Genomic DNA, 25879 nt, shown 5'->3' with positions numbered 1-25879 from the left:
ATGCATACAAATATTAAGGAGTGGTGGGCATTGGGTTCGTAACTTACCCTCAAACTTTCAGGAAAAAAATCTCCTATACTTACAAATTTTCTGTAAGTTTGAAGTTTCTCAAAGAGTGTAAAATGTTTTTAAAGTTAAACTTTTTAAAAAGTTAAGATAGAGCTTGGTAGCAGAATATCATGTTATACTCTGGATAAGAAACAATTTTTAAAAATTAGATATTAATATGAGCTAACTGGGCTTCCCCAATGGCTCAGCTACCTGCAATGCAGGAGACATTGGAGATGCAGGTTCAGTACCTGGACTGGAAAGATCCCCTGGAGAAGGAAATGGCAACCCACTTCAGTATTCTTGCCTGAAAAATTCCATGGACAGAGGAGCCTGGCAGGTTACAATCCAAGGTGTTTCAGAGTCAAGCAAGACTGAGAGACTAAACACACATTAGCTAATACTAAAATAAAAGATTGATATACCTGATTACATGAAAATTAACACCAAAAATAAAGAAGACAAACCATAAACTGGGAGAAGGCATTGTAATAAGTATAGCTGGCAATAAATCAGCAACCAAATTACACAGGAACTCCTATACTACATAGAAACAGTCAGTAGAAAAGCAAACAAAAAGCATTCATGGGAAATTGCATACAATAAAAAGTGTGGAAAGAAATGTTAGAGAAATACCAATTTCTCTACAGTGAAATATTTTTACCCACTTTAATCGGCACTTCCACTTCCAGATATATGACCCAAGCCCCTCAACAAAACAATAAGTAGAAGAATATTCAAAAGAGCACTGTTTGCAACAGCAAAAACTGGAAACAATCCCTCTAAGCTTATCCTCACAAAGGAATATTATACAGCAGAGCAAATGAATAAACTACAGCCAAACAGAATAACATGTATCATTTAGAAACATAATGTGGAGTGGAAAAAAGCAAATCCAGGAATATTATATACAATGTAATATTTGTATGAAGCTCAAAATAGCAAAATGAAACAATATGCTGATTATGTAAAAATGTGATGAGATTACTTTTATAAGTAATGGAATGATAAACACAAAATTCAAATAAGTGGTTTCATCTGGGGAAAAGTCATGTGATGGAGAGGACCTATAAGCAGGTATGAGCTATTGGTACCCTGTGGTTCTTGAATTGAATATCATGTACATGAATATTCATATTATATTGCACAGTGTTTTGAAATTACATGTTTTACATGTAATCTTTTGCTTGTAATAATCATTATACTATGTACAGTGAAAATGTACATGTTTTACATTTAATCTTTTGCTTATAATAATCATTATACTATGTACAGTGAAAATGTACAGTATAAAATGTACAGTGAAAAAGTGTGAATACTCATGATAATTTCAACTTGAAAATAACATGTAATTCCATAGTTCACTCAATGTTATCTCACAGTTTTTATATATGATTCTTATAATAAAACTGGGAGGCTTGGGATCAAATATTAAGATCAGTGAGTTTGTTAATAAGAAGTTATGAGTTCAAGAGAAGGCAGGTGTCTCATGCAAGGTCATCCATTTGGTAAGTGATGGGTTAGGGTCTCCGAATTAAAGCTTAAGACTCAGAATCCTAGGAAGTCTCCAATAATCCAGCCTCACACCAAAACGAGGTACTGAGAAAGAGGTCAAAATACAGAAAACAAAACTGCTCTTATGGGGAAATTCTATCATTCTAACAGGAAACTAACTGTCTACCAAGAAGGCAGAAAGGAGGGTGTAGCTTGCCAGAATGTTTCCACAACAACAAATGTTGCTGTCATTGGAGTGTTCAAATCATCTAACACAAACAAAAGTAAGAATTTACCTTTTTCCTCAAAATCTGGGTAAGCTGCTTATTTTCAATAGGCATTCACTTCTATGATGACCCTTATAACACATACACAAGTTATTGAAGAGCCAGATACAGCAGCTCTCTCTCCAAATTATCAGTGGAAAACAAAGCCAAAGAGAAGTGACCCACTATCACTCTCTTTTACAAAGCAGCCAGTGCCTCCCTAATCTCTTCACTGCTGCCTGCATCTCCTGGTTCCTCAGGGTGTAGATCATGGGGTTGAGCATGGGAGTCATGACCGTGTGGCTGATGGATACAGCCTTGTCCATGGAGAAGGAGGTGAAGGGCCGGGCATAGAGGTAAATGCTTGGAATGAAGACCATAGACATGACGATGATGTGGGTGGTGCAGGTGGAAGCTGCTTTCCTCCTTGCCTGCCCTGAGTGGGACCTCAGCATCACCAGGATGGCTGAGTAGGAGACCAGGAGGAGAAGGAACCAGATGACATCCAGCACCCCACTGTTGGAGATCACGAGGGACTCGAGGACAGAAGTGTCAGTGCAGGCAAGTCTCAGAACTTGTGGAACATCACAGTAGAAGTTATCTAGGACATTGGGGCCACAAAAAGGCAGTGGGAGCATCAGAGCCAGTTGGGAAATGGAATGAATGAAGCCTCCCACCCAGCTTGCCACCACCAGCCCCACACAGAGCTGAGTGTTCATGATGGTGACATAGTGGAGGGGCCGAGAGATGGCAACAAGGCGGTCATAGGCCATCACTGAGAGGAAGAAGACCATGGCACCTCCCAGAAAGTGGAAGAAAAAGATCTGGGTCATGCAGCCCTGGTAGGAGATGGTCTTCTTCTCAGCAAGGAAGTCCACCAGCATCTTTGGGGCAGTGACTGAGGAGAAACAGAGGTCTATGACGGCCAGGTTTCACAGCAGAAAATACATGGGTGTGTGGAGCCTGGAATCAGAGCTCACCGTGACCATGATGAGGAGGTTTCCCATGACAGTGGTTGTGTAGATAAGCAGGAACACCAGAAACAAGAAGAGGTGGAGCTCGTGAGTCTGTGAGAGCCCCAGGAAGACAAATTCTGATAAACATGTGAGGTTCCCTGGTTGCATGGTGTCTTCTCCATACACACGAAGAAAACACACCACAGACAGAGATGTATTAGTGCTCAGGGGCTCAAATTGAGTTCCAGTTCTAGATGATGGTCATTTTATGCAGATCATAATTCCAGATACTGATTAAATGGCCTTGCCTTTGGAGCATGTACAAGTTGGTGCTGAAATATATACTCATGCTATATCAAAAAGCCATCCAGAGACACATACAGGCTGCTTTTCAAACATTCTGTGTAGTACAGTGATGAGAAGATGCTTGGAGTCCAACAGACTTAGAGTCAAATTCCAGAGCTTCTTATTCTTGAGATTTGACCCAAAGTTATTCAAGCTCTCTGTCTCAGTTTCCAGAACAAAAATGTTGTCTCTATGGACTGTCTAGGGGATTAAATAAGATAACACATAGGTTCCTTAAATAGTACCTGGAATATTACATGGTAATCACTCTCCTCTGTGTAGTGTCCTACTGTAAGGATCTCTTGCCTTCTTCCAAGTCTCTAATACATTTTGTACCAATCATTTCTTGTGTAACAGCTAACATATCAAAATGTTAATGAACTTTTTGTTTCTAGGTTTTTCCTCCCAAATTCAACCATAACGTGCTACTGACATTATGTCTTGATCCACAATTTAATTGTGCCCTGCAGTGCTCATGCTTTGTGATAGTCAATATTCAAAATGCATGTGGTGTTGACTCTGGGTGGGTGAACAGCTATAGGGAATGTCCCCTCTCCCTGATATAGGCAGCCCCTTACTGGATAGCCAGGACATACATGGTGTGTGTGCTGAGACATGAGAAAGTGGAGAGAGATTCTCTAATTAAAAACAGGTGGTGGATACTGTATGAAGGGGATTGGAAGAGCTGTAATAAAAATCCCAAGAATTTATAAAATGTTACTGAATACAAGAACAGAAGACACAGGAAGATACCGAAATAAGAGAAATAGAATGGACAAAGGAACAAAAAGGAGAAGATTAAGATTAGGGGGGTGGAAGGAAAGGGAATGAAAAGGTGGAGGGGCGGGAGATGGAAGGGAAGAAAGGTGAAGAAGGTTAGGGAGATGAGAGATAGAGGTGACAAGTGAGGGTTAAGTGGCTTCCGCACTCCCCTGTCTTGCCTCACTCTCCTCCTCATTTGCCTCCTGCAATCCATTGTCCATCAGAGATCATTTTAAGTCTTATCCTTGGGCTTCCATCTGCCTCCACTCTTGTCCGTATACTATATCACTGTCAGAGAGATCTTTCTAAACTCATATTTGATCACCTCTCCCCATCATTATAATCTTTTAATGAGTATTGAGGGCCCACAGCTTAAAACTCAAACTTTTAGAAGTGACCTAACATGATTTATAGGTTAATTCAGGGTTGAAACACATGCTTACATACAAGTGCCTCCCTCTCAGTGTGTCACACCAAGTTCTAAAATGTAGGCTCCATCTATCCTTCTCATCGGTATCCCTGTTACCCAGGAACTGGTTGCTGTTCAGGGAATTCATAGTCTATCACATATGTCATATATTCGATTGCTTCTGTAGCTTTGGAAACGAATTCTGTTTCCTTAAATACATTCTACAACTTTCTCAACCTAGAAATCCTCAGATATCATCTTCTCTCTGACTCCTTCCCCATTTCTCCCATGCAGAATTAACCCCTCCCTTCTCAGGGTTCCAATAACATTTTATAAGTACCTCTAGTATGGCATTTATCATTCCTTTTCTGTTGTCCCTTTGAATTAGATTTTAAATTTAATTATTCAGTAGCCCAAAAATATATAATAGCAACTCTGATTTAGCAGTTGCTCAAAAAACAGTTGGCTATCCTAATGTATTAGGAGAGTTACATGATCTTGTTCAGTGTGACCGTGTGGAGAATTCTGTGGTGTATTTCTTTATCCTTTGCTCTCAACATCCTCCCTCTAAATCACAGGACCACATTCTCACTTGGTTGTTAAAAGCCTGATTTTGCACATGCAACTTGAGGAATCTGTTTTCAGAACCTCATTTCCTCTGCATTACTTTCTGAGGCTCCCTTCACACTTTAGATTTCCTGCCATCAGTCCGTGTCCCTGTTTATTTTCTGCACTCTCCAGCAAGTGACTCTGGATCCTTCTTACTGTATCCACAGGTGAGGAAACCCTGGTCTCACCTTCCTTCAGCCAGACTGGGAGAGAGTCTCCAGGTCTTCCGTCTTCTTGCAGACCGTTTTTCTCCAGCATCCCAGTTACTGCCCATACATCGAGTATGCAACAATGAGTGTGACTCTAGGGGAAGAGGAGATATCCTTGGAAGAAACTACTGGACTCGGCTCAGGAGATAGGGCTGAGCTGATTAACACTTGGGGGAAGGGAGCAATGGGAGTTGTTAAAAAGTTTCTGTTTCAAAACCACATATTCATTAAAAGTTATTCCTTGGGGGCCAAAAGGACCAAGAACAACACAATTTTATAAATTTGTAGAATACAGGATTCCTTGGTCAAGATCCAAAAGTACAGGAATCTCTTCAAAAGAAACAGACTACTGGGAGTTTTAGAAGAACCCATTTCTTAGACCAGTGATTCTTACCTTTGAGACAATGACTTGCAGAACTTGTTAAAAGATAAATCACTGTGCCCAACCTCTAGACTTTTCATTCTGTTGGCCCATGGTAAGGCCCAGAATTTGCATTTGTAACAAGTTCTCAGGTGATTCTGATCCCCTGTTACAGGGACCACACTTTGAGAACCACAGACTTGCTGCTCAACAAACTTTTCTCTCTCTTTTCTGGAATCTTATGCATAACTGCCCAATATGCTACTGGAGATCACTGGAGAAATGACTCCAGAAAGTATGAACAGACGGAGCCAAAGCAAAAACAACACCCAGTTGTGAATGTGACTGGTGATAGAAGCAAGGTCCGATGCTGTAAAGAGCAATATTGCACAGGAACCTGGAATGTTAGGTTCATGAATCAAGGCAAATTGGAAGTGGTCAAACAGGAGATGGTAAGAGTGAATGTCGACATTCTAGGAATCAGAGAACTAAGATGGACTGGAATGGGTGAATTTAACTCAGATGACCATTATATCTACTACTGTGGGCAGGAATCCCTCAGAAGAAATGGAGTAGCCATCATGGTCAACAAGAGAGTCTGAAATGCAGTACTTGGATACAATCTCAAAAATTACAGAATGATCTCTGTTCATTTCCAAGGCAAACCATTCAATATCACAGTAATCCAAGTCTATGCCTTGACCAGTAATGCTGAAGAAGCTGAAGTTGAATGGTTCTATGAAGACCTACAAGACCTTTTAGAACTAACACTCCCAAAAAATGTCCTTTTCATTATAGGGGACTGGAATGCAAAAGTAGGAAGTCAAGAAACACCTGGAGTAACAGGCAAATTTGGCCTTGGAGTACAGAATGAAGCAGGGCAAAGGCTAATAGAGTTTTGCCAAAAGAATGCACTGTTCATAGCAAACATCCTCTTCCAACAACACAAGAGAAGACTCTACACATGGACATCACCAGATGGTCAATACTGAAATCAGATTGATTATATTCCTTGCAGCCAAAGATGGAGAAGCTCTATACAGTCAGCAAAAACAAGACCGGGAGCTGACTGTGGCTCAGATCATGAACTGCTTATTGCCAGATTCAGACTTAAATTGAAGAAATTAGACCATTCAGGTATGACCTAAATCAAATTCCTTATGACTATACAGTGGAACTGAGAAATAGATTTAAGGGACTGGATCTGATAGAGTGCCTGATGAACTATAGACAGAGGTTCATGACATTGTATGGGAGACAGGAATCAAGACCATCCCTAAGAAAAAGAAATACAGAAAAACAAAATGGCTGTCTGAGGAGCCCTTACAAATAGCTGTGAAAAGAAGAGAAGCCAAAAAACAAAGGAGAAAAGGAAATATATATCCATTTGAATGCAGAGCTCCAAAGAATAGCAAGGAGAGATAAGAAAGCCTTCCTCAGCGATCAACTCAAAGAAATAGAGGAAAACAATAGAATGGGAAAGACTAGAGATCTCTTCAAGAATATAGGAGATACCAAGGGAACATTTCATGCAAAGATGGGCTCAGTAAAGGATAGAAATATGAACCTAACAGAAGTAGAAGATATTAAGAAGTGGCAAGAATACACAAAAGAACTATACAAAGATCTTCACAACCCAGATAATAATGATGATGTGATCACTCACACTCACCTAGAGCCAGACATCCTGGAATGTGAAGTCAACTGGGCCTTAGGCAGCATCACTACAAACAAAGCTAGTGGAGGTGATGGAATTCAGTTCAGCTACTTCAAATCCTAAAAGATGATGCTGTGAAAGTGCTGCACTCAATGTGCCAGCAAATTTGGAAAACTCAGCAGTGGCCACAGGACTGGAAAAGGTCCGTTTTCATTCCAATCCCAAAGAAAGGCAATGCCAAATGCTCAAACTACCAAACAATTGCACTTATCTCACATGCTAGTAAAGTAATGCTCAAAATTCTCCAAGCCAGGCTTCAGCAATACGTGAACTGTGAGCTTCCAGAGGTTCAAGCTGGTTTTAGGAAAGGCAGAGGAACCAGAGATCAAATTGCCAACATCTGCTGGATCATCAAAAAAGCAAGAGAGTTTCAGGAAAACATCTATTTCTGCTTTATTGACTATGCCAAAGCCTTTGACTGTGTGGATCACAATCAACTGTGGAAAATTCTGAAAGAGATGGGAATCCCAGACCACCTGACCTGTCTCTTGAGAAATTTGTATGCAGGTCAGGAAGCAACAGTTAGAACTGGACATGGAACAACAGACTGGTTCCAAGTAGGAAAAGAAGTACGTCAAGGCTGTATATTGTCATCTGCTTATTTAACATAGATGCAGAGTACATAATGAGAAAAGCTGGGCTGGTGGAAGCACAAGCTGGAATCAAGATTGCTGGGAGAAATATCAATAACCTCAGATATGCAGATTACACCACTCTTATGGCAGAAAGTGAAGAAGAACTAAAGAGCCTCTTGATGAAAATGAAAAACGAGAGTGAAAAAGTTGGCTTAAAGCTCAACATTGAGAAAACTAAGACCATGGCATCCGGTCCCATCTCTTCATGGCAAATAGATGGGGAAACAGTGGAAGCAGTGGCTGACTTTATTTTGGGGGGCTCCAAAATCACTGCAGATGGTGATTGCAGCCATGAAATTAAAAGATGCTTACTCCTTGGAAGGAAAGTTATGACCAACCTAGACAGCATATTAAAAAGCAGAGACATTACTTTGTCCACAAAGGTCCGTCTAGTCAAGGCTATGGTTTTTCCAGTAATCATGTATGGATGTGAGAGTTGGACTGTGAAGAAAGCTGAGCGCCGAAGAATTGATGCTTTTGAATTGTGGTGTTGGAGAAGACTCTTGAGAGTCCCTTGGACTGCAGGAGATCCATCCAGTCTATCCTAAAGGATATCAGTCCTGGGTGTTCACTGGAAGGACTGATGTTGAAGCTGAAACTCCAATACTTTGGCCACCTGATGTGAAGAGCTGACTCATTTGAAAAGACCCTGATGCTGGGAAAGATTGAGGGCAGGAGAAGGAGACAACAGAGGATGAGATGGCTGGATGGCATCACCGACTCAATGGACATGAGTTGGGTTAAACTCTACAAGTTGGTGATGGACAGGGAGCCCTGGCGTGCTGCGGTTCATGGGGTCGCAAAAAGTCAGACAGGACTGAGTGACTGAACTGAACTGAACTGAACTGATGGATAACTGGCTTGATTTCTTTCTTTCCTTCCTGTTCTCTTCTTTCTCCCTTTTTTCCTTTTCTTCTAATTTTAAGCCTAACTGATCTTTACTTAGAAATAGTCATAGATGGACAAACATATACTATCAATACAATGGAAAGTTACTGCCTGTAAACCTTGTCCTTTATTTTGTGAACCAAAGACCTGATACTGTTTTACCATCCACCCCAAGTGTTACTAGGTCATCTCTACAGTGAACTGATGATTCTTTATTCATCTATTCTAAGATCTGTTAGATATATTCATCTAAAGTATAGATGTATTCTTTACCTGTGAACTGATACTAATACAAGGATTCGTATAGGAAACCCACATATTTCTCATTATGAGGAATTGATCAACACTGGAATTAATTGGCATTATAACCTTGATGTGCTGTAAAAACTTTCTTATTTCTTAGAATTCTGTTCTGCATAGGACTTCCAGATTGGTCTGAATTATTTCACTGCAAATGTTTATTCTTGGTAAAATAGAGTATCTGCCTTTGGTAGATAAGAGTACAATGTGAAGTTCTTCCACATACAAGTGAGGTAGATTTAAATATTATCCTGTTTTTTTTTTTTTTTTCATTTTGTGTTTATTCATTAACTTAGTCATTCAATTATATTTATTTTTTAACTTTTTATTTTATATTGAAGCATAGCCAATTTATAATGCTGTGATAGTTTCGGGTGGAGAACAAAGGGACTCAGCCATACATATAAAGTATCCATTCTCCTCCAAACTCCCCTCCCATCCAGGCTGCCACATAACATTGAGCAGAGATCCCTGTGCTGTAGAGTAGTTCCTTGCTGGTTATTCATTTTAAATATAGCAGGGTGTACATGTCTATCCCAAACTCTTTAAGTATCTCTTTCCTCCCATCCTTACCCCCTGGTAGCCACAAGTTCATTCTCTAAGTCTGTGAGTCTGCTTCTGTTCTATAAATAAATTCATTTCTATCATTTCTTTTTAGATTCCTCACATAAGGAATACCTTACAATATTTCTCTTTCTCTGTCTGACTTACTTCACTCAGTATGATAACCTCTAGGTCTATTGATGTTGCTGCAAATGGAATTATTTCACTCTTTTTAATGGCTGAGTAATATTCCATTGTATATATGCACTGCATATCTTTATCCATTCCTCTGTCAATGGACATTTAGGTTGCTTCCATGTCTTGGCAATGGTAAACAGTGCTGCAATGAGCACTGGGTTCATGTATCCTTTCAGACCATGTTTTTCATTGGATATGTGCCCAGGAGTGGGATTGCAGGGTCATATGGTAACTCTATTTTTAGTTTTTTAAGGAATTTCCATACTGTTCTCCAGAGTGTCTAAACCAATTTAAATTGCCACCAACATTGTAGAAGGGTTCCCTTCTCTCCACACTCTCTCCAGCCTTTATTGCTTGTAGATTTTCTGATAATAGCCATTTTGACTGGTTTGAGGTAATAGCTTATTGTAGTTTTGATTCACATTTCTCTAATAATTAGTGATGTTGTGCACCCTTTCATGTGCCTCTTAGCCACCTGTATGTCTTCTTTGGAGAAATGCCTATTTAGGTCTTCTGTATTTTTTTTTCCTTTTTATAGATGAGTTTATTTCTTCTTTTTTTATTTTTTACATTATGAAAGTATGCATGCATGTGTCCTAAGTCTCTTCAGTCATATCTGATTCTTTGCAACCCTATGGACTGGACTGTAGCCTGCCAGGCTCCTCTATCTATGAGATTCTTCAGGCAAGGATATTGGAGTGGGTTGCCATGCCCTCCTCCAGGGGATCATCCTGACCTAGGGATCAAACCAGTGTCTCTTATGTCTCCTGCATTGTCAGGTGTTTATTTACCACTAGTACCACCTGGGAAGCCCCTAAATTACGAAAATATGATAACGCATTTACAGGAGACTTGGAAAATACAGAACAAAGTTACATATAGTTTTACTATATATTACAATTATTTTTAAGTAGATAAATAAAGATTTTTAGTTGGTGCTTCAACATCAAACTCTCAAAAATTAATAGAATGAATAGACAGAAAAGTAAAAAGACATAGTAGACCTGAAAAGCACTATGAATCAATTCAACATAATTAAGATTTGTATTATACAGTTTTCACACAACAGCAGGCTATAAGCTCTATTCAAGTTCCCATAGGCTATAAACCAGGAGTCACTGGAACATATCCAGGGATGTGAAATCCAGGAATGTAAAACAAGGTCCAAGTATTTCACAGTCTAAAGGTACTGAAATCATACAGAGTGTGTTCTCTTTTGTCACTGTGGAATTCAAATCCAGTACACTGGGACAACCCAGAGGGATAGCATGGGGAGGGAGGGTTTGGGATGGAGGGACACATGTACACCTGTGGCTAATTTATGCCAATGTATGGCAAAAACCACCACAATATTGTAAAGTAATTAGCCTCCAATCAAAATAAATTAATTAATTGAAAAAAGAAATCACTATCAAAAGATATTTGAAAATAACCTACATATTTTCAAGTGCAATGTGACATTTACCTAGAGAGATCTTTGACTTAGCCATTGAAAGCCTCAATGAAGTTAAAAGAATGAAAAAACACAGAGAGCAATTGCAGAGAAGAAAGCATTTAAATGAGAAATTAATATAAAAATCAGAAATTAATATCAAAGATAATTTTATAATCCCATGTGCTTGGAAATTAAATGTCCACTTTTAAATGCTGGATGTATCGAAGCAGCCACAACAGGGAAAATTAGAAAATATTTGTAACAATAAAAATGAAAAGAGAATGTATCAGAATTTGTTGAATTCAGCTGAAGCTGCTCAATGCACATAAATACAATGTGGAATACTGAATAAGGTATGAAAACAAATAATGGACACTAGCATAAATTTTTGTGAAATTTGAACAAAATCTCTAGTTAATAATACATGTTAATTTCCTGGTTTGTTTGTTTGTTTGTTTTTCACAACATAGTATTTGTTTATATTCTCAGAATTGGATTAGAAGTTTCAAGCCTCATTCAATCTTTTCTTAAAAAATCATTAAAATAATAAGCTTTCTAGACTTTTAGCAGTAATACTAGATGCCAGAATAAATGGAACCATCTCAAAGTTTTAAGTAAATGTAAATTAGAAGTCTAGCATTCTATTCATACTTAGTCCTGCAAGTGGAACCAAATGTCATAAATATTTAGATAAGCAAAAATTCATGTTTTCTAAAATATATTTTTTACTAATATTATGCATACTACACACACACACACACACACAAGCTTTTCTACTACACTTGATAAAGGCCTGAGAAAGAACAACCAAAAAAGAGACAGAGAAATTGGGAAATATAAACTGAATGAAATGGGAACACTGAACATGAAATAGAAAAAGTGAAACAAACTAGATAAAAGTAAAAGATCATCACACAGTCTAGCTGTTTTCAAACATGGCTGCTCATTAGAATCACATCTAGAGCTTTGGCGAGGGTGGGGGGTGGGGGGCGGTGGGAGGTGTTTCTAATGTGCGTCTGGATTTTTTTTTTTCAATTTTAATTTAAAAAAAATTATACATGTGTTCCCCATCCTGAACCCTCCTCCCTCCTCCCTCCCTGTACCATCCCTCTGGGTCGTCCCAGTGCACCAGCCCCAAGCATCCAGCATCGTGCATTGAACCTGGACTGGCATCTCATTTCATACATGACATTTCACATGTTTCAATGCCATTCTCCCAAATCTTCCCACCCTCTCCCTCTCCCACAGAGTCCATAAGACTGTTCTATACATCAGTGTCTCTTTTGCTGTCTCGTATACAGGGTTATTGTTACCATCTTTCTAAATTCCATATATATGTGTTAGTATACTGCATTGGTGTTTTTCTTTCTGGCTTACTTCACTCTGTATAATAGGCTTCAGTTTCATCCATCCCATTAGAACTGATTCAAATGAATTATTTTTTTTATTTTTTTAATTTTATTAAAAATTAAGAGTTGGACTGTGAAGAAAGCTGAGCGCTGAAGAATTGATGCTTTTGAAGTGTGGTGTTGGAGAAGACTCTTGAGAGTCCCTTGGACTGCAAGGAGATCCAACCAGTCCATTCTAAAGGACATCGGTCCTGGCTGTTCTTTGGAAGGGAGGATGCTGAAGCTGAAACTCCAGTACTTTGGCCACCTCATGCGACAAGTTGACTCATTGGAAAAGACTCTGATGCTGGGAGGGATTGTGGGCAGGAGGAGAAGAGGACGACAGAGGATGGGATGGCAGGATGGCATCACTGACTCGATGGACGTGAGTCTGGGTGAACTCTGGGAGTTGGTGATGGACAGGGAGGCCTGACATGCTGCGATTCATGGGGTCGCAAAGAGTCGGACACGCCTGAGCAACTGAACTGAACTGAAAATCACTGCAGACAGTGATTGCAGCCATGAAATAAAAAGACGCTTACTCCTTAGAAAGAAAGTTATGGCCAACCTAGACAGCATGTTAAAAAGCAGACATTACTTTGTCCACAAAGTTCTGTTTAGTCAAGGCTATGGTTTTTCTAGTAATCATGTATGGATGTGAGAGTTGTATTATAAAGAAATCTGAGTGCTGAAGAATTGATGCTTTTGAACTGTGGTGCTGGAGAGGACTCTTGAGAGTCCCTTGGACTGCAAGAAGATCCAACCAGTCCATCCTAAAGTAGATCAGTCCTGGGTGTTCATTGGAAGGACTGATGTTGAAGCTGAAACTCCAATACTTTGGCCACCTGATGTGAAGAGCCGGCTCATTTGAAAAGACCCTGATGCGGGGAAAGATTGAGGGTAGGAGGAGACAGAGACGACAGAGGATGAGATGGTTGGATGGCATCATCGACTTACTGGACTTGGGTTTGAGTAGACTCCAGCAGTTGGTGCTGGACAGGGAGGCCTGGCATGCTTTGGTTCTTGGGGTAGCAAAGAGTCGGACGTGACTGAGTGACTGAGCTGAACTGAACTGAATTCAATCCATTTACACTTAAGGTAATTGTCAATATGTACGATTCTGTTCCCATTTTCTTAATTTTTGGGGTTTATTTTTTGTTGGACTTTTCCTTCTCTGGTATTTTCTGCCTAAAGAAGTTCCTTTAGCATTTGTTATAAATCTGGTTTGGTGGTGCCAAATTCTCTTTACTTTTGCTTGTCTGGAAAGCTTTTGATTTTTCTGTCAATTCTGGATGAGAATCTTGCTGGCTAGAGTATTCTTGGTTGTAGGTTCTTCCCTTTCATCAGTTTAAATATATGGTGCCATTACCTTCTGGCTTGTAGAATTTCTGTTGAGAAATCATCTGATAACCTGATGGGAGCTCCCTTGTATGTCAGCTGTTGGAACTCTGCATGAGGGTGGAGAAGAGTGAGAAGTGGAACTTGCCCTCTGGCCTGGATACCCCACTCTAGTTCACCTTAGTCTTCACTGGGCCTGTCTAACTTATTCATGGTTCCTGTAGGCTTGTCAAGGCAGTTGGTTTTACAACTCAGTCCAGTCATCTCTCTAACACCCTGCTACCAGGGCTTCTACCTATGTGGCAGACAATGTTGATTGCCATTTCCAATCTCCTTCTTTCTAGCTGAAACAGCCAGCCATGTACTTTCCATCCTCCTTTGCATACTGCAATGACTACATGATCCTGTTTCTGGCCAAAGACTCATAAGGGAATTCTGCTGCAATCATTTTAGATAAAGATTTTTTTTTTATTTCACAGGATAAAAAAAAAAAAAAAAAAAGCCCATGAATGTCTCTCCTCTTCCTTCTTGCTGAATTGTTTAGATATAAAGATACAATGACTGGCAGGTGGTGAGAGGAAACAAATGCCCATAATCCCCGCGATGCAGAGGCCAGCCTGGGGAGCTGAAACAAGTGCACACCAGCCCCGCGAAGCAAAGGGCAGGCCTCGGGAGCCAAAACAAGTGCACAGAGTGTGCCTGGGAAAGCTGAGACAAGTGCACACAAGCCCCGCGACTCAGAGGGTGAGCCCAGGGTGCTGAGAGAAGCCCACACAAATCGCCGCGATGCAGAAGGATCCACACAAGCACCTTCCTAGCAAGTTTCTGCCAGCAGCAGACGGCGGGACAGGGGAACAGAAGTACCAGCAATGATCCCACAGACAAGTAGAGGACTGGTGGCCCTGCAGATATGCTGAGAGGGCCACTCTGAAGCAACGGTGGAAATGGACGCTCCTAACACCGTGAAAGCAAGAGTGACTGCCAAAAGGCATACTGAACCCATCAGTTCAGTTCAGTGGCTCAGTCGTGTCCAGCTCTTTGCAACCCCATGAATCGCAGCACGCCAGGCCTCCCTGTCCATCACCAACTCCCTGAGTTCACTCAGACTCACGTCCATTGAGTCAGTGACGCCATCCAGCCATCTCATCCTCTGTCATCCCCTTCTCCTCCTGTCCCCAATCCCTCCGAGAATCAGAGTCCTTTCCAATGAGTCAAGTCATGAGGTGGCCAAAGTACTGGATTTTCAGTTTTAGCATCATCCCTTCCAAAGAAATCCCAGGGCTGATCTTCAGAATGGACTGGTTGGATCTCCTAGCAGTCCAAGGGACTCTCATGAGTCTTCTCCAACACCACAGTTCAAAAGCATCAATTCTTCTACACTCAGCTTTCTTCACAGTCCAACTCTCACATCCACACATGACTACTGGAAAAACCATAACCTTGACTAGATGGACCTTTGTTGGCAAGTAATGTCTCTGCTTTTCAATATGCTATCTAGGTTGGTCATAACTTTCCTTCCAAGGAGTAAGCGTCTTTTAATTTCATGACTACAATCACCATCTGCAGTGATTTTGGAGCCCCCAAAAATGAAGTCTGACACTGTTTCCACTGTTTCCCCATCTATTTCCCATGGATTGATGGGACCAGATGCCATGATCTTTGTTTTCTGAATGTTGAGCTTTAAGCCAACTTTTTCACTCTCCACTTTCACTTTCATCAAGAGGCTTTTGAGTTCCTCTTCACTTTCTGCCATAAGGGTGGTGTCATCTGCATATCTGAGGTGATTGATATTTCTCTCGGCAATCTTGATTCCAGCTTGTGCTTCTTCCAGCCCAGCATTTCTCATGATGTACTCTGCATAGAAGTTAAATAAGCAGGATGACAATATACAGCCTTGATGTACTCCTTTTCCTATTTGGAACCAGTCTGTTGTTCCATGTCCAGTTCGAACTGTTGCTTCCTGACCTGCATATAGGTTTCTCAAGAGGCAGGTCAGGTGGTCTGGGATTCCCATCTCTTTCAGAATTTTCCACAGTTTACTGTGATCCACACAGTCAAAGGCTTTGGCATAGTCAATAAAGCATAAATAGATGTTTTCCTGGAACTCTCTTGCTTTTTCGATGATCCAGCAAATGTTGGCAATTTGATCTCTGGTTCCTCTGCCTTTTCTAAAAACAGCTTGAACCTCTGCAAGTTCACAGTTCACTTATTGCTGAAGCCTGGCTTGGAGAATTTTGAGCATTACTTTACTAGTGTGTGAGATGAGTGCAATTGTGCTGTAGTTTGAGCATTCTTTGGCATTGCCTTTCTTTGGGATTGGAATGAAAACGGACCTTTTCCAGTCCTGTGGCCACTGCTGAGTTTTCCAAATTTGCTGGCATATTGAGTGCAGCACTTTCACAGCATCATCTTTCAGGATTTGAAATAGCTCAACTGGAATTCCATCACCTCCACTAGCTTTGTTCATAGTGATGCTTTCTATGACCCGCTTGACTTCACATTCCAGGATGTCTGGCTCTAGGTGAGTGATCACACTATTGTGATTATCTTGGTCGTGAAGATCTTTTTTGTACAGTTCTTCTGTGTGTTCCTGCCACCTCTTCTTAATATCTTCTGCTTCTGTTAGGTCCATACCATTTCTGTCCTTATCAAGCCCATCTTTGCATGAAATGTTCCCTTGGTATCTCTAATTTTCTTGAAGAGATCTCTAGAACTGAACCCATAGAGACTCCAGAACTGGACACTGCACTGCCCTTCAGAGAGAGGAGATCCAACTCCGTCAACCAGAACACAGGCACAAGCTCCCCCAACCAGGAAAACATCACAGGACCCAATCCCCATCCACAGGGGCAGACTCCACAACCAGGAGCTACAACCTTGAGAAACTTTTAAAAAAATTTTTTTTTCTCTTATATAGCACACTGTTTATTCCCCCAACATATCTCCACCTCCACTAGCCATTAGCGGTGCTGTGGACTTTTCCTCTTTGTTTTCCGCGTTAAAAAAATTCATTCAAAATTTTGTTTTTCTTTTTTTCTTATAAATCACACAGTTTATTCCCTCTACATATTTCCACCTTCATATTAGCCTATTGTGGTGCTGTGGAGTTTTCCTCTTTGTGTTTCTTGTCAAAAAAAAGAAAGAAAGAAAAATTCATTTTCAGATTTTTTTTCCTTTCTCACCTTTTGTTCTTATTTCTTGATGAGTTTTTTGAATTTTGTTTTTGAAACATTCAACTACTTTTCCTATAATTCTTTACCAGCTGTCACTATTTTGGCTGTAGCTATGCCTGAATATATATAAATCTTTTCCACATCCATCTATTCATCTTTGCTCCTCTATTTTTTCTTTTCTCTCTCTCTCTCTTTTTCTTTAATCCTCTTCCCCACCCTTTCATTTTTTCTTTTCCCTTCCTTCTCCTCTTTCTTTTCTCTCCCTCTTTTCCCCCCCTTATTTCCTTCACTCTTTCTACTTTCAACCGGTAAGTTAAATTGTTGATCTCCTATGCTATATTCCCCAGTCGGCCCTCTGCTCATGCTCAGATTTCCAGATTAAGCATTAGCTAACTCTGCTTTCAATTGGTTGATATCACCTCGGGTTTCCCTTGCTCACCAAGTCAATCTCCTGTACTCTTTTCTTTAGAACACTTTGGTTGTAACTGTATGTGTGGAAGAGTCTGTGGCTATGTCCCAGTATTTCTGTAATCACCTGCTGTATCTCTTCCCACTAGAAAATAGGCACAAGTCACCCCCAAAAAGAAATCAACACAAAGCACCAAACCAACAATTCCCTTCAAGTATAAATATCAAAAGGAAGAATTAATACAAACCTAAAGCCTGAGAAAAGGAGACACCAAGTGGAGCAAGTTAGAAAAAAAAAGATGAAAAGACAGAAAAATACAGTACAAATGAAAGAGCAAGGTAGAAACTCACAAGACTAAATAAACAAAGAGGAAATAAGTAATCTCCTTGAAAGAGAATTTAGAATAATTATAGAAAAAATGTTCTAAATACTTGAAAATAGAATGGAGAAAATGCAAGAAGCATTTAACACAGTTAATACAATCACCAAGGACATAGAAGAAACAAAGAGTAAGCAAACAGAGATGAATAACACAATTACTTAAATTAAGAACACTCTAGAAGGAACCAATAGAAGAATAACTAAGGCAGAGGAATGGATAAGTGAGCTGGAGGACAGAATGGTGGAAATAACTGCTGAAGAGCAGAATAAAGGGAAAAGAATGAAAAGAACTGAGGATAGCCTCACAGATCTTTGGGACAATATTAAAGGCACCAACATTCGAGTTATAGGGGTCCCAGAGGAAGAAGAAAAAAAGAAAGGCACTGAGAAAATTTTTGAAGAAATGATAGTTGAAAACTCCCCAACATGGGGAAGGAAATAGTCAATCAAGCCCAAGAAGTGCAGAGAGTCCCTTACAGATTAATGCAAGGAGAAACACATCGAGACACATATTAATCAAGCTAACAGAGATTAAGCACAAAGAAAGAATATTAAAAGCAGCAAGAGAAAAGCAACAAGTAACATACAAGGGAAAGCCCATATGATTAACAGTGGATCTTTCAGCAGAAACTCGATAGGCCAGAAGGGAATGGCAGGATATATTTAAAGTTTTTCTCTGAAAGAGAAAAACCTACAACCAGGATTACTCTACCCAGCAAGGATCTCATTCAAAATTGATAGAGAAGTCACAAGTTTTATGGACAAGCAAAAGTTAGAGAATTCAACACCAAACCAGCCTTGCAACAAATACTAAAGGGACTTCCATAGCCAATAAACACAAGAGAAAGGAAAGATCTACAAAAACAAACCCAAAACAATCAAGAGAATGCAAATAGGAACATAGGTATCAATAATTACCTTAAATGTAAATGAATTGAATGCACCAACCAAAAGATACAGACTGAATCAATACAAAATTAAGACATATATATATATATGCTTCCTACAGGAGGCCCACTTCAGACCTAGAGACACATACAGACTGAAAGCCAAAGGATGGAAAAATATACTCCATGCAAATGGAAACCAAAAGAAAGCTGGAGTGGCAATCCTTCTTTCAGGCAAAATGGACTTTAAAATAAAGGATTTTATAAGAGACAAAGAAGGACACTACATAATGATCAAAAGATCAATTCAAGAAGAAGACGACATAACAATTGTAAATGTCTATGCACCCAATATAGGAACACCTCAATACATAAGACAAATACTAACAGGCATAAAGGAGAAATCGACAGCAACAAAACAATAGTAGGGGACTTTAACATCCCACTCTCACCAATGGACAGATTATCAGAGAATCAATAAGGAAACAAAAGCCTTAAATGAAACTTTAGACCAAATGGACCTAATTGATATCTTCAGGACTTTCCACCCAAATGCAGAAGAATACTCTTTTCTCAAGTGCACATGGAACATTCTCCAGGATAGATCACATCTTAAATTTACTGAGGCTGCCAAATCAAGCCTCAGTAAATTTAAGAAAATTTAAATTGTATCAGGTATCTTCTCTGACCACAATGCTATGAGACTAGGTATCAACTACAGAAAGAAAAAAAAAAAAAAACAGCAAAAAACACAAGCTCATGGAGATTAAACAATATATTACTAAATAATAAAGAAGTTACTGAGGAAATAAGAAAGGAAATCAAAAGATTCCTAGAAAAAAGTGACAGTTAAAACATGAGGACACAAAACCTATGGGATTCAGCAAAAGCAGTTCTAAGAAGGTGGTTTATAGCGATATAATCATACCTCAAAAAACAAAAAAAGCATTGAATAGACAGCCTAACTCTACACCTAAAGCAGCTGGAAAAATAAGAACAAAAAACCCCAAAGTCAGCCAAAGGAAGGAGATCATAAAAATTGGACCAGAAATAAGTGAAAAAGGAAGGAAATAATAGCAAAGATTAATAAAACTAAAAGTTGGTTCTTTGAGAAGATAAACAAAATTGACAAACCACTAGCCAGACTCATCAAGAAAAAAAAAGGAGAAAAATCAAATCAACAAAATTAGAAATGCAAAAGGAGAAGTTAATGACAGACAACACAGAAATACAAAGGATCATAAGAGAATATTGTGAGCACTATATGCTAATAAAATGGACAACACAACCTAGAGGAAATGGACAGACACTTAGAAAAGAACAGCCTCCCAAGACTGAACCAGGAAGAAACAGTAATTATGAAGAACCCAGTTAGAAACACTGAAATTGAAACAGTGATTAACAATCTCCCCCAAAAGCCCAGGGCCAGATGGCTTCAGAGGGGAATTATGTCAAACGTTTAGAAAAGAGCTAATGCCTGTTTTTCTGAAACTCTTCCCAGAACTTTTCCAAACTCATTCTGCTGCTGCTGCTGCTGCTGCCGCCAAGTCACTTCAGTATATGAGGCCACAATCACCCTGATACCAAAACCAGGCAAAGACAAGACGAAAAAAGAAAATTTCAGGCCAATATTACTGATGAACATAGATGCAAAAACCCTCAACAAAATTCTAGCAAACAGAATCCAACAGTACATTAAAAAGGTCATACACCATGGTCAAGTTGGGTTTATTCCAGGGACACAAGGATTCTTCAATGTACACAAATCATTCAAGGTGATATACCATATCAAGAAATTGAAAGATAAAAAACTTACAATCATCTTAATAGATGCAGAAAAAAAGCCTTCAAAAAATTCAGCATCCATTTATGATAAAAAAAAAACTCTTCAAAAAATCAGCATAGAAGGAACCTACCTCAACACAGTAAAGGCCCTATATGAAAAACACACAGAAAACATTATTCTCAATGGTGAAAAACTAAAAGCTTTCCCTCTAAGATCAGGAATAACACAAGGATGTCCACTCTCAACACTATTATTCAACATAGTTTTGGAGGTCCTAGCTATTGCAACTAGAGAAAAAAAAGAAATAAAAGGAATCCAGATAGGAAAAGAAGAAATAAAACTCTCACTGTTTGCAGATGACATGATACAATACATAGAAAACCCAAAGAAAACTATCAGAAAATTACTAGAGCTAATCAGCAAATTCAACAAAGTCGTGGGATACAAGGTCAATACACAGAAATCACTTGCACTCCTATATACTAACAATGAAAAATCAGAAAGAGAAATTAAGGAATCAATCCCATTTACCATTGCAACAAAAAGAATTAAATATCTAGGGATAAACCTACCTAAAGAGACATCTGTATATGGAAAACTATAAGACACTGATGAAAGATATCGAAGACAACATTAACAGATGGGGAGATATTCCATGTTCCTGGGTAGGAAGAATAAATATTGTGAAAATGACTATACTACCAAATGCAGTCTACAGATTCAATGTGATCCCTACCAAGTTACCAATGACATTTTTCACAGGACCAGAACAAAAAATTTCACAATTCATATGGAAACATGAAAGACCCTGAAGAGCCAAAGCAGTCTTAAGAAAGAAGAAAGGAGCTGGATGAATCCATCTTCCTGACTTCAGACTATACTACAAAGCTACAATCACCAAGACAGTGTGGTACTGGCTCAAAAACAGAAATATATACCAATGGAACAAGATAGAGAACCCAGAAATAAACCCACACACCTATAGGTACCTTATTTTTGACAAAGGAAGCAAGAAGATACGATCAGGCAAAGACAGCCTCTTCAATAAATGGTGCTGGAAACTGGACAGCTACATGCAAAAGAAGGAAATTAGATCATTACCTAATGCCATAAACGAAGATAAACTCAAAATGGATTAAAGACCTAAATGTAAGACCAGAATCTATTAAACTCTTTGAGGAGAACATAGGCAGAACATTCGATGACATAAATCCAAGCAAGATCTTCTATGATCCATCTCCTAGAGTAATGGAAATAAAAATAAATAAATAAACAAGTGGGACCTAATAAAACTTAAAAGCTTTTGCACAGCAAAGGAAACTTCAAACAAAGTGTCAAGACAACCCTCAAAATGGGAGAAAATAATAGCAAAAGAGACAACTGATAAAGAATTCATTTCCAAGATATACAAGCAGCTCATACAACTCAATACCAGAAAAGCAAACAACCCAATCAAAAAGTGGGGAAGAGACCTGAAGAAACACTTCTCCAAAGAAGACATACAGATGGCTAACAAGCAAATGAAAAGATGCTCAGCATCACTCACTATTAGAGAAATGCAAATCAAAACTACAATGAAGAGACTGGAAAAAGATGGCAAAGGAGTAGGAGGACGTTGAGCACATCTCTCTTCATGGATACATCAGGTATACCCCTTCAGGCACAGAAGTGCATGCAGAACATCAGCTGGGAGCAGACAGGAGTACCTGACCAGTGGAAAAGAATACATAGAACCATGCCACACTAGGTAGGATGAAAAAACCAAGGGGAAAAACTGGAGTCTTCATACAACTGGACCTGCCCTCAGTGGATGGGGGAACTGAAGCAGAGGTCTGATCCCCACATCAGGGCAATTGTCTGAGTCAGAGGAGAAACATTTAAGGCTGAGAGTGAAATAGCTTATCTGCAGCAGCCTAAATGGAATGAAAATCAGACATACCCTGACAGGGACGCAGGTACTGGAAGACTCAGTGGCTTGGAGTTGGAGTTTAGGGGTTGTGGAGCAATTCCAGGGTGAGAGCTGCTGTTGACTGGAGAGAGATGGATCGAGGGAATGTGAGGGAGGAGACTATGATGGGAAATGCCTGTGGAGGAAAGCCAGGCAGCCATGAAAGCAAGGCGATACTACTGAGTCATGCATATGGGGTGGAGCCATCACCATAGCCTCTCAAACCACACATGCCAGCATGGGCATCTGAACAATAGAGAGGCTGGCCCACTAAATGCCTGACACACAGAACTACAGAGTAGGACCCCACACAGGGTACCTCTTTAGTGCCTGATGCACCAGAGATGTACCCCAGGCAAGGGAGCCCTCTAAGTGCCTGAATGGGCAGAGTTACAGAGAAAGACTGACCAAAGAGGCCTTCTGATCCCCAGCTACAAGAGGCTCGAAAAAGACTGATAGAGCCATAACTCCTGGGGCAGAGGCAGTGTGTGTACCTGCACACTTGGTGCTTCCAGGACGCCGGCAAGCCAAGCAGCTGTGCCAACTTCATGTTCAACCCTCACTGGGGCAGAGCTGCCACAGGCAAAAAAGTCTTGCGTCTATGTGCACAGACTGTTATATCTGACTCTTTGACTGTAGCCTGCCAGGCTTCTCTGTCTGGGGGGTTCTCCAGGCAAGAATACTGGAGCATATTGGCCAATACTGGTTGTCATACCCTTCTAGAGCACTATATTCCCTTCTTCTCTAGCCACCAATACCCCTGAGTACCTGGTGCTGCCAGAACCCCTGTGGCCCAAGCAGCTGCACCACCTCCACACCTGGCCCTTACAGGGGCAGACCCAAGTCCTCCAGGGCAGCCTCAGGAGGAAACCACAGTGGATGACGCACATGCAGAGGCGGAAATAAAACCCTAATTGAAACCCAGGGGCACTGTGACAAAGGATGAAGACCCAAAACCTTCCCACCAGCTGCACAAGCTGCAGATTAAATCCACGTGATCAACTAGGCAGACTGTGTCTATGAAATATATAAAAGGCCATTGAGAGCTGCCACACACACACACACACACACAAATGCACTAGTTCTCATAGCTGTGGACACTGGAGGCAAGAACACAGAGGAGAAGGACCAGATTGGAATCTGAGCTGCCCTCACAGCAGGTACAGAGTGCAAGGGCATCCTAGGCAGGTGAAGTGAACTGTGACTCCCATCAAGGGAAAGGACTCTGACAGCAGTGACTAAAGAAAAACACTTATTATTCTTATGTTTTGACTTGTTCTGTAGATTCTTTTAGATTTTTTTTCTTTTTTCTTTTCCCCTTTGTTGTAGTTGTCAATTTTATTGGCACTCTGAAATCTAATTAAGCTTTGGAGCTTTTTTTCCTCAGTCACATGGATTTTGCAGTTCGGTGGAGTTTTCCTTTTTTCCTCTCTCCTTTTTATTTTAAATTAATTTAGAAAGATGGTAACAATAACCTTGTGTATGAGACAGCATAAGAGACACTGATGTATAGATCAGTCTTATGGACTCTGTGGGAGAGGGAGAGGGTGGGGAGATTTGGGAGAATGGCATTGAAACATGTATAATATCATGTATGAAACGAGTCGCCAGTCCAGGTTCGATGCACGATACTGGATGCTTGGGGCTGGTGCACTGGGACGACCCAGAGGGAGGGTATGGGGAGGGAGGAGGGAGGAGGGTTCAGGATGGGGAACACAGGTATACCTGTGGCAGATTCATTTCGATATTTGGCAAAACTAATACAATATTGTAAAGTTTAAAAATTAAATTAAATTAAAAAAAATTTTAAACCGATTATTATTTTTTATACATTTATTCCTTTGTTTGCTTTTCCTACTGTTCTTTCCCCCTTGCAATTAATCCTTAATGTATATAAATCTTCTTCATCTACCTCGATTTAACTATGCATATCTATTCTTTCTTTTTTCTTTTCCTCTCAACATATTTGTTAGTTTTATTTTTATTGCTTTATTCCCCAATTAACACCTTGCTTTAGTTTTGTTTTCCTTTTTGTGCTTCAGTTAGTTTTATTCTTAACTAGTAGATATAATTTTTGGTTTCCTTTGTTTTCTGGGTAAATTTACTGTACTTTATGTTTGTTGAACTGTTTTGAGTTTGCTGCTGGGTGTATATGTGTCTGTGTATATTCAGTCACCCTTTTTATTGTTATAAACCTCTGTGTCTACGTTGGGCTTTTGCAGTTCTGTGAAGTTCCCTCCCCGCCTTTTTTTTTGGTCCTTTTTTCTTTCTTCTTCCTTTTTTCCCCTTTTCTCTTTTTTATAATATTAATTTTTAATTTTTAAACCTATTATATTTTTTCTACATTTATTTCTTTGTTTGCCTTTCCTGCTATTCTTTTCCCCTTGAGTCAATCTTTAATGTACATAAATCTTCATCTACCTCTATTTAACTTTACATATCTATTCTTTCTTTTTTCCTTTATGTCCTTTCCTCTCAGCATATTTGTTAGTTTTGTTTTCATTGTTTTATTACCCACTTGGCACCTGACTTCAGTATTGTTTTCCAGTTTGTGCTTTAGTTAGTTTTGTTCTTAACTGGTAAATATAAATTTTATTTCCTTTGTTCGCCAGGCCAATCTGCTGTACTTTATTTTTGTTGGACTGTTTTGACTTTGCTTATGGGTATATATGTGTATAGTCTATGATTTTAATTATTATTTGCCTGATTTTGTAACTGCCATTTGTCTGGAGTTCATCTTTGGTTTCTTGATTTGGGGTATTTGTTTTAATCTCACTTAATGCCATAACAAACCACTTGTGGAATTTTCGTTTCTGACCAGGGATCAAGCCCTGAGCCTTTGGAGTGGGAGCACTGACTCCAAGACTGTAGACTACCAGAGAACTAACCCTAGGGAGGATCAAATAGTGAGAACTCTCACAAAGCAAACTACTTGAATACAAGACCCGGAATCACCCAACCACCACTAGCACTCTGTGCAGGACACCTCATCTAAACCACAACAACAACAAAAGTACAAACCAAATCATAATCAGGCAGGATTACCACCTCACTCAGCCTTGCCCATCAGAGGAAAAACAACAACAGCAACAAAACTGAGCACAAATCTCACCCTGTACAAAGTTTACACAAACAACTGGACCAACTTAAGGAGGGCAGAAACCAAAAGGAAGAAAGAATTCAACCTTGAAGCCTGGGAAAAGGAGACCTCAAACACAATAAGTTAAAAAAAAATAATGAAAAGGCAGAGAAATATTACACAAATGAAGGAACAAACTACAAACCCAGAAGTCCAAATAAATGAAAAGGAAAGAAGCAAAGTACCTGAAAAGGAATTCAGAATAATGATAGTAAACATGATAAAAAAAAAAACCTTGAAAACAAATTGGAGAAG

At 39.6% G+C, this 25879-nt stretch overlaps 1 pseudogene; it reads right to left on the bottom strand.

Annotated features, from left to right (window-relative positions):
• Positions 1–1996: 1996 nt before the first annotated feature.
• On the bottom strand, positions 1997–2932 carry LOC113878461 (annotated as a pseudogene).
• Positions 2933–25879: the final 22947 nt, after the last annotated feature.

The sequence above is a fragment of the Bos indicus x Bos taurus genome, chromosome 19 (assembly GCF_003369695.1).
Source record: "Bos indicus x Bos taurus breed Angus x Brahman F1 hybrid chromosome 19, Bos_hybrid_MaternalHap_v2.0, whole genome shotgun sequence".
Taxonomy (NCBI): Eukaryota; Metazoa; Chordata; class Mammalia; order Artiodactyla; family Bovidae; genus Bos; species Bos indicus x Bos taurus.
The sequence above is the reverse complement of the archived record's forward strand: the minus strand, read 5'-3'. Positions and strand labels throughout refer to the sequence as shown.